General features: G+C 34.6%; 1 non-coding gene across 1 annotated transcript; it reads right to left on the bottom strand.

Moving 5' to 3' along the window:
• Positions 1-7,917: 7,917 nt before the first annotated feature.
• On the bottom strand, positions 7,918-8,130 carry LOC111895400 (small nucleolar RNA U3). Its single transcript, XR_002851555.1, has one exon. It is a non-coding gene; the product is annotated as a small nucleolar RNA U3 (small nucleolar RNA).
• Positions 8,131-8,434: the final 304 nt, after the last annotated feature.

Below are 8,434 nucleotides of genomic sequence, written 5' to 3'. Positions count from 1 at the left end.
CTTAAACCCTTCCAAATCATAGTTGGGACTTAGATATGACATTAAGGCTTGCTAATCTAGACTTGGAACACTTTAAACATGATTTTTGGGTGATAAAAGTGAGTTTACGGCCAAGACATATTCTTGGGCCGTAAACTCCTCTTAAATGGAGATTTAGTGCCTTAAAACATGTCAAAATGCTTTGAAACTCAACCAATGGCCTTGTGGTAAAATCTAGATGCATCTAAAAATAGTTTAAGGGTTTGTAACACATCAAAAATGTCATTTATAGGAGTTTACGGCCTAGGAGCATACCCTTGGCCGTAAACTCATAAAACTTGCTTAAGGATGCATCAAATTCACTTATATGGCTTGTATAAAATTCTAGAATCACATGTGATTGTTTTTAAGCATCAAAAACTAACTTTTCATGAGTATAAGAGAGTTTACGGCCATAGAACATGCCTCTAGGCCGTAAATTCCCAAAAATAGGTTTACTGGTGTTCTAAATTCATTTCAAGGCTTGGAAAATTATCTAGAATCACATGTGATTGTCCTTTGTAGCTTAAATTAATCATTCTTGGCCATGGATGAGTTTACGACCGTAAACTCCAAGAGTATGGCCGTAAACTCCCTTTTAAATGGTGTTAATTCATTCCAAGTGTTCCAAGGCATTTTTTAGATATCCATTCTAGCAATCCCCATGTCCATTTAAGCCTTTAAACCTTCAAAATCACACCAACATGAGTTTACGGCCGTAAACTCATGTGTGGGTGTGTTTTCTGGTTGCAAACTCTTTAAAATGTTTACTCTTGGGGAGTAAACTCAAGTCCCAAGTCCCTAGTGCCATTACAAGTCCGAAGATGTCACCCGGGTCACTCCAAACGCTCATTTTGAGGTGTTTAACCTCGTTGGAATGTAATGTTCCATATAATTAGTGAATGTATCCCTAATTGTATATATATGGACATTATTTTATTTTACATAGGGACATCGTGAGTAAACAATCCCCGAACCAACGTCTAGTATCCAAAACCGACGCATTTCCGAGTCCGGTGAGTTCATACCCCTACCCTTTTTCACTGTTTTTCATTGTTTTAAGGGGGGGGGGGGGGGGGGGGAACACAAGCAAAGTACAAGGGTTTTCTTGTACTCAAAACTTATTTTCATGTGTGTGTTTCACATTTCATATGCTTTTAATATTGATTACACAACTGGTAACTAGAAGAATATACAGATCACTTAAACATTTATTTGTGAAATGGGTTTTATAAACTGTTATGTTTTATATATTTCACAAATGGTTTCCACACTTTATCAGTTAAAAGCATGACATAATAACACATGAATAATATAATTCGTACACTGTCTTGTCCTCGGTAACATTCCACAGAGATACGCGAATGGAGGATTTTCCTATTATTACTAGTAAATTTGTTATTCCGTATGATTGGAGACACGTCCTCGGCGAACACTCCACAGAGATACGCGAGTGGAGGACTACACCCGTAACCAGAATCTCTGGAATTTAGAGAGCGTGACTTGAGTGTATAGATCTATACGGGGCTGACTACCCCACACCTGGCTGCTAGCTACAGCCGAACCAAAATGGTTCAAGGGTGACGAAAGTCATAAGGATTGTGGACTACTTATTGCCACAAGGTTGTGGACTACTTATTGCCACAGGTTCAGTCTTTAGTGTGGTTATGGAACTCGCAATTAGGATAACAGAGATTTACTTATAGTAATAATGAATGATTTACTACATTTTCCAGATAACCAGGATTCAGTTGACATCTTTTACATCTTTTACATCTTTACATAAGGTAACTAACATTCAGGAAGGTATGGGACCTTCCTGGGAAACTTGTACATAACCAAGTTTAGCATAATACATCTTTCACATTGAAAACCAACATACAGGAAAGCATGGGGCATTCCTGGGTAACATATATATAACCAGAAAAGTGTAACCAACTGAATAACATTACATCTTTTACAATAACTAACAATTCAGGAAAGTATGGGACTTTCCTGGGAATACTCTGGTACATAAAAGGAATAGAACAATGAAGTGGATAATCAAACTATACTTTACTTTTGTGATACAACAACCAACTTTTAAGAAAATATGGGATTTTCTTGGTGTGCGTTACATTTTCAGAAACAGAAAGGAAACATAAACATTTTTACAAAACAAAACAAAACTACTTATGAACTCACCAGCGTTATGCTGATTTTCAAACTGCTTGTGTTCTCAGGTCAAAGATAGTACAGGTACCCGAAGACTTACTTGGTTCAGGATCGTGTGCGTGCAAGGCTCGTTCGTTTTGTTTATAACTATTTTATGTATCACAACTGTATAAACTGTGTCTTTTGAAACAAATTGTAAAACTTTTAATATGTAATGTAATGTTTGTTTCACTTTACTTACTATGTACATTGGATTTGATACTCAACGTGGAGTCAACCCCGGAAATGTTTCCGCCTTCGGTTTTTGGGGTGTGACACTATCCACAGTCGATCATACATTCGAAGTAATTATTGAATTAAGTCTATCATGAATTTGGTTTGTAGATTTGTCTGAATGGTATTAGACATAGCAAGTTTGCTGCAACATTTATGAGTGCTCATAAGGTCTGAGTATTGGACTCAACCCACACTCACTTGTATCACTTCATAGAATTTATATTGAGTGATCGTGAGACGATAATATCATATACGTCTTCAAACCTAGATATATGAGCTGTTGGCTATGAATTGGTTGTACATTGATAGTACCAAAATGCATCGGTAAATCGATGTTATAAAATGTGCCATTGAGTACAATTTGATGAATAGTTAGTACAAGCATATGAGTCGAAGTTTATATCTTCCTCTTAGTCCTTGGAGGATTAAAAGCGATATCTTGGGCCCCTCAATGATTTTGTTTTTGACTTATGTGTCGAGCCCGGTCAGAACTAAATTGATGTGTTCAACTAAGTTCTATGTCAACAAATCTAAAATCGGGAAACAAACTGCTCCACAATAAGTATGAAGTTGTTCCATGAATTTTTCCGGCTGATATCTTGAACAGAGGATTATATGATCACTTATCTAAAATGGAGCGTCTTGTTTCGACAGAGGCTTTTAAGAGCTATGAATGTTAGTCGGTGTTTTAAGTCGTACTTGCAGTTATAGTTATTAGACTTATCCTAGTGGGAGACTGTTGGATTTAGTGTCTAAGCCCATAACTGTAATTGCTATGTACTTGACCCGAGAGTGGCATGGTCCATTTGGGTTGCAGGGCACCAGAACAATTTGTAAGGATGGACTTATGAGGAGAGGATATTTATGATTTATTAATATATTATAAGTTCTAATATATTAATATGAAATCATATTATTTAATTAGTATTGATCAAAAGAGACTGATTAAATATAAGGGGTTAGTTTGTTAAATCATTCATTCTTATGGTGTGGGCCAATAATCCTATATTCCTTATGTTGGGCTAAACCCATGTGGTGACCCATGGAGGTTAAAACCCATGGAGCATGAGGAATGTGGAAAATCATGGCTATTAAGGCTTACAAGGTGTAACCCTAATTCCACCACACTATATAAGAAGCCCCTAGGGTACCAAAATCGGCACATTAGCGTTCTTAGAGAGCTATAGCCGATTTTGAGTGCAAGTGGTCTTCTCTTAAGTTCTTCTAATTGTTGGTGGTGTTGTGTGAATCATTTAAGGCATCACACTTGGGGTGCTAGGATCTTAAAGGCTCAAGGAATCAAGCTACAAGAAAAGGTATGTCATTCTACTAGATTTTTGTATTACATATACTTCATGGTATGCTAGTTAGGATGAAACCTTGGAAAAATGAAAGTTTGCATGTATAATAGAGAAAACAAAGATCCAAGGTTTCTAGGGTTGCATGCACACCTTAGTAGTGTAAGAATGCTCAAAACCCTTTAGTTAGGACTGAGGATGCAAAGATCGAGAAAAAGCTAAAGGGTTACTCTGGGTTCGACTGCCATTATTGCAATGGTGCAAACCATACGGGAAGTGATTGTATCTTGAGGAAGATAGATGAGAATTATAATAGGATAAAAGATGAAGCCTATTATGTGGAGAGGCTTGAAGAGGTAAGAGAAAAGAAGAAAGGGGTGTATTTGGTGGCCAATGGAAACTATGATGAAGAAGGTATATATTAGATCTGGTCTTCGCAGAAGGAAGTGAGGGTGATAGGAAAATGATTTGTCACTACTTGGGAAGACAAGTCTCCCATGACGTCTAAGGTACGTACCCTTCTCGAATCTTTTAATATTCCTTCTAGTTCTTGTCAGTCAAGATTAGCCGAGTTTGATAAAGATGTTACATATGTTAATAATTTGGTTATGTCTGCTAGAAACTTAGAGGTATTTGGAGTTTAAGAAGTCTAGAATAGACAACTTAGAATTGGAGCTTAGGAATGTTAAAGATGATAGAGAATATTTGAGAATAGAGGTTCAAGTTTATTAACACAAAGAAATATCTATTGCAATAATGCAAACAACTTTATGTCAAATTAACTAAGTTGCATCTTTCTTTGGACATAAGCAAAGAACAACATACGAAACTTTTTCCCTTTTTGACTTTCGAAAGGGAGAAAATTGAAGTGACATCCTATGACTGTGAGAAAAATATTTCTGAGTATGACAAACTTCTGAATGATAGATATGCATATGGTATTGTTAATATTGATGAACGTCTTGATGCAAATGATCTTCTTGATATAGTGAATATGACCTTGACCAAAAACGAGCAAATGAAAATTTGGAAAAGAACTGCGACTTCGACCTATGACTCACAAAACAATTTTCCTGATATTGAAGATAATTCTGATAATGTCAGTGAAATTAAGGAAGAGGAAGTTGTTGACTGTTCAAAATTATCTGTCATTAATGTAACTTCGTTGGCTAAGGGTAAACGAATTTGTGATGATTCGTTGGTTAAAGTTAACACTGACCTACCCTGTACTTCAATAGTTCATGACCCTGATCATGTGACTGTTGAGGATAGTCAACCAGATAACGATGATGACGATGAAGTTTCGAATGAAACAACTATTCCAAGAGTTGTTGTTGATCAAGTGTATGAGGATACAGAGAAATTAAAAAAGTTAATGAAGGAAAAAGGTCCTCGTTATCTTGAATCAAACTCGGTTGTATATCCTAACTTCAAATGCACAAATGATGTTGTTTTTCCAAATCAAGTGTTTATTACCTCAAGGAATGGTGACAAAGTCAAATCAGAGATCAACAAAATTGTTGAGGCAGATAACAAAAAAAATTCGTAAGAAAGGTTTTTTCTCAAACCAAAGCACTATTGAAAATAACCTTAATAAAAATTCATCAAATTTTCAATGACAAAAATCAAAAAGGAATTGGGTTGTTAAAACTGAAAAGTCAAGTGTAGACACACAACCTATTGAAACCGTTTCTCAAAAACCAACACGAAATGTCCAAATTTTCAAAGAACAAATTCAAAATATTTCAAAAGAATATGGCATTTCGAAGTCTAGAGCACGAAAGAAGGCTTATTGGCAAAATATCGAGTCTAGAAAGAAACAATATGTTTTGTCAACAAAATCGTCTACAAAAGAAAACACTGAACCCATTCAGACTAATTCTCAAACTGAGTCATTTGCTGAAAACAAAACCATTCCAAAAACTGCTCTGAAACAAAAAGATTATTCAAAAAGCAATTCAAATGTCTCCAAATCGCCTCAAAAACCGAACATTCAAAAACCATGAAACAAAAATTATAGTAAAAATTCTCAACCAATGAATTACGGCACAAATCAACAAAATGTGAGATTTTCACAAACTTCTTTTCAAAGAAATCATAACTTTGTTAATAACCAACAATCATGGAATATGGTTCCTAATTTTCAAAACAAAAGGTTTTCTCAAAATTCTTTTCAACAAAATGGTTTTCTAAATAATGATCTAAGGAATTTTCCTCAATTTCGAAATCCAAAATGGTTTTCAAATTTACAACATGTTTTTAATCAAACAAATGTTGTTTATAAGAAACATTTTGAAAATCGTTATCAATCAAAGTCAGTACCAAAGTTTCAAAATCAAAATCAGATGAAAGTCAAAGACAAGCAAAATGTATCTTTTGAACCTCAACAACCTCATTTTCTAAATCCTTCTTCAAAACAAACAGCTAAAGCCTCGTTTGTCAAAGGAAAATCCGATGTGAAGAACATAAATCACTCGCTTGAGGGAAAAGGAAAGACTTTTTAGTCTGGAAAATTCTCTCAAGAAGAAATCAAGCCTGCCTATGAGAGCAACTAGAATGAGTCATTAAATGGAAGTTATTCATCAAAGGAGTAGAATCCTCCAGTTCGACAATTGTCACACCCCGATAAAGCGGAAATACGGGACGTGGCAGTACAATGGGTTTCATAGAAAAAGTTAAAAGACAACACCAACCATAGTATTAAAAATCATTACAAATTTAAAATGAGTTTGAACAAATTTTTAAAAGAAATTACAATATATTTAAAAGAAAACACATGTGAATGCTCCTACAAGTGATGTGTCTCTATGTGCCACGGACTCGGGTATTCCTGAAAAAGCATGTAAAACGAGCGTCAATTTTAAAAATAGTTGGTGAGTACTTACAGGTTTATAACATAATATAGTTTGAAGTTATGACAATCAAAATATTGATAACAATTTCCATAAACAAATGTTCGTTACTAAATAAGTAAATAAGTTTTCATGAATAGAAGTTCGTTGTTGAAACGAGTTATAAAGTTTCCATAAATAGAAGTTTGTTGCTAATATGAGAAACACAGTTCATTTTTCAGATAAGTAAACAAGTTCACTACTACAAAGATCAAACAAGTTCGTTGCTACAAAAAGAAAACAATTTCGATGCCACAAAGAGCAAACAGGTTCGTTGCTACAAAAGTGCTTGAATGCTATGTCTATCGCTAACATAGGGAGAAATAATGGTAGAATGCACTCAAGTGAATCATGCGAGTGAGGCGATGTCTACATCCTTATAGCGCTATCCATAATGACCATGCTCTCAAATGAGTTAATGAGTTGTGTGAACTGATTCCAGGGACTTAAATGCGATAAGGCCTCATGAATTAACAATAGAATACACATACACAACAAATTATAACAACTAAGTTTGATACAAGTCAAATTAAATACAACAAACAATAAACTGTTTTTGGATATGCATTTCCACCCCAAAACATTTAAAACATAGAATACGGGGAGTCGTGAATACTCACAATGATATGTGAAGGTATTTGTGATGCCTTAGGCGAACTTCCCTCATGTCCTACTACTGATTCCCTACGATAAGGTTACACACTAGTAAGTCTCTAGTCAAAAATCTAACACTAGTATACTTAATTTCTACAATATAATTGTGTCAATATTGTTATACCTTATGGGTAACATATTGATGAGGTAGGAAACGATGTTTAAGAGAAGGTCGCAAGTAGCTTCGTTTACTCATAATAATGTGTGATGATTGATGTTACGATCATCTTACTTTTCCTGAAAGATACCTTCAAGAATGTCACACCCCCAAACCAGACGACGGAAATGTCCATGGGTGGAGGACTTCATTTGTAGTATCACAACACATGCATCATAGTAATCAAAGTACAAACAACCATTGTATTTAAAAGTATAAGTATTTACATGTGTTCAATCATTGTATATTGAAACCAAAATACTTATACTTTTAAGTATAATGGTTTTTTGTACTTTGATTACTATGATGCATGTGTTGTGATAGTACAAATGAAGTCCTCCACCCCCGGACGTTTCCGGCGTTTGGTTTGGGGGTGTGAAAGATTGGTATCATAGCTATCAAATTCATATTCATTCTTGATATCTTACCATCTTTTTATCTTTTAAATTTTATAGAAAAAGATGAGATTTGTCTGTCAGACAACCATGTAACCATGCCAGGACCATTAGATGGATTGGCAACGATCATCTACTAAGCTATGGCCAAGACCATGAACATCTGTTAATCACACTCTGGTTACATGGTCGTGGTTCATCAACTAAACATGGGTTTCTGTCTTCTTAGGAATCAAGAATATACAGGTACTAGCCTATACTTGAACAAATTATAAAAGTTAAATGATAAAAAGATGGTAAGATATCAAGAATGAATGTGAATTTGATATCTCTGAACTAAACACTTAATTCAATATGAATCTTGTAAAGAATTGAAAATAGAAGTCTACTGCAAGTACAACTTGCAACAGGGTAATATGAATTTGAATGGATATTTTTCAAAGAGCATGAAAATATATGTCGATTGTATTCGTATATTAAGTAAATCTATTAAGTACTTGTTTTGCAACAGTAAAGAAATGTAATTTGAAAAGAGAGTATCAACATAAAGTTGAGTAAGTGCGTAAGTTTTTATGTATAAAAGTATGTTTT

This window comes from Lactuca sativa, chromosome 4 (assembly GCF_002870075.4).
Source record: "Lactuca sativa cultivar Salinas chromosome 4, Lsat_Salinas_v11, whole genome shotgun sequence".
NCBI lineage: Eukaryota > Viridiplantae > Streptophyta > Magnoliopsida > Asterales > Asteraceae > Lactuca > Lactuca sativa.
This window is presented reverse-complemented; position numbering and strand designations above follow the sequence as displayed.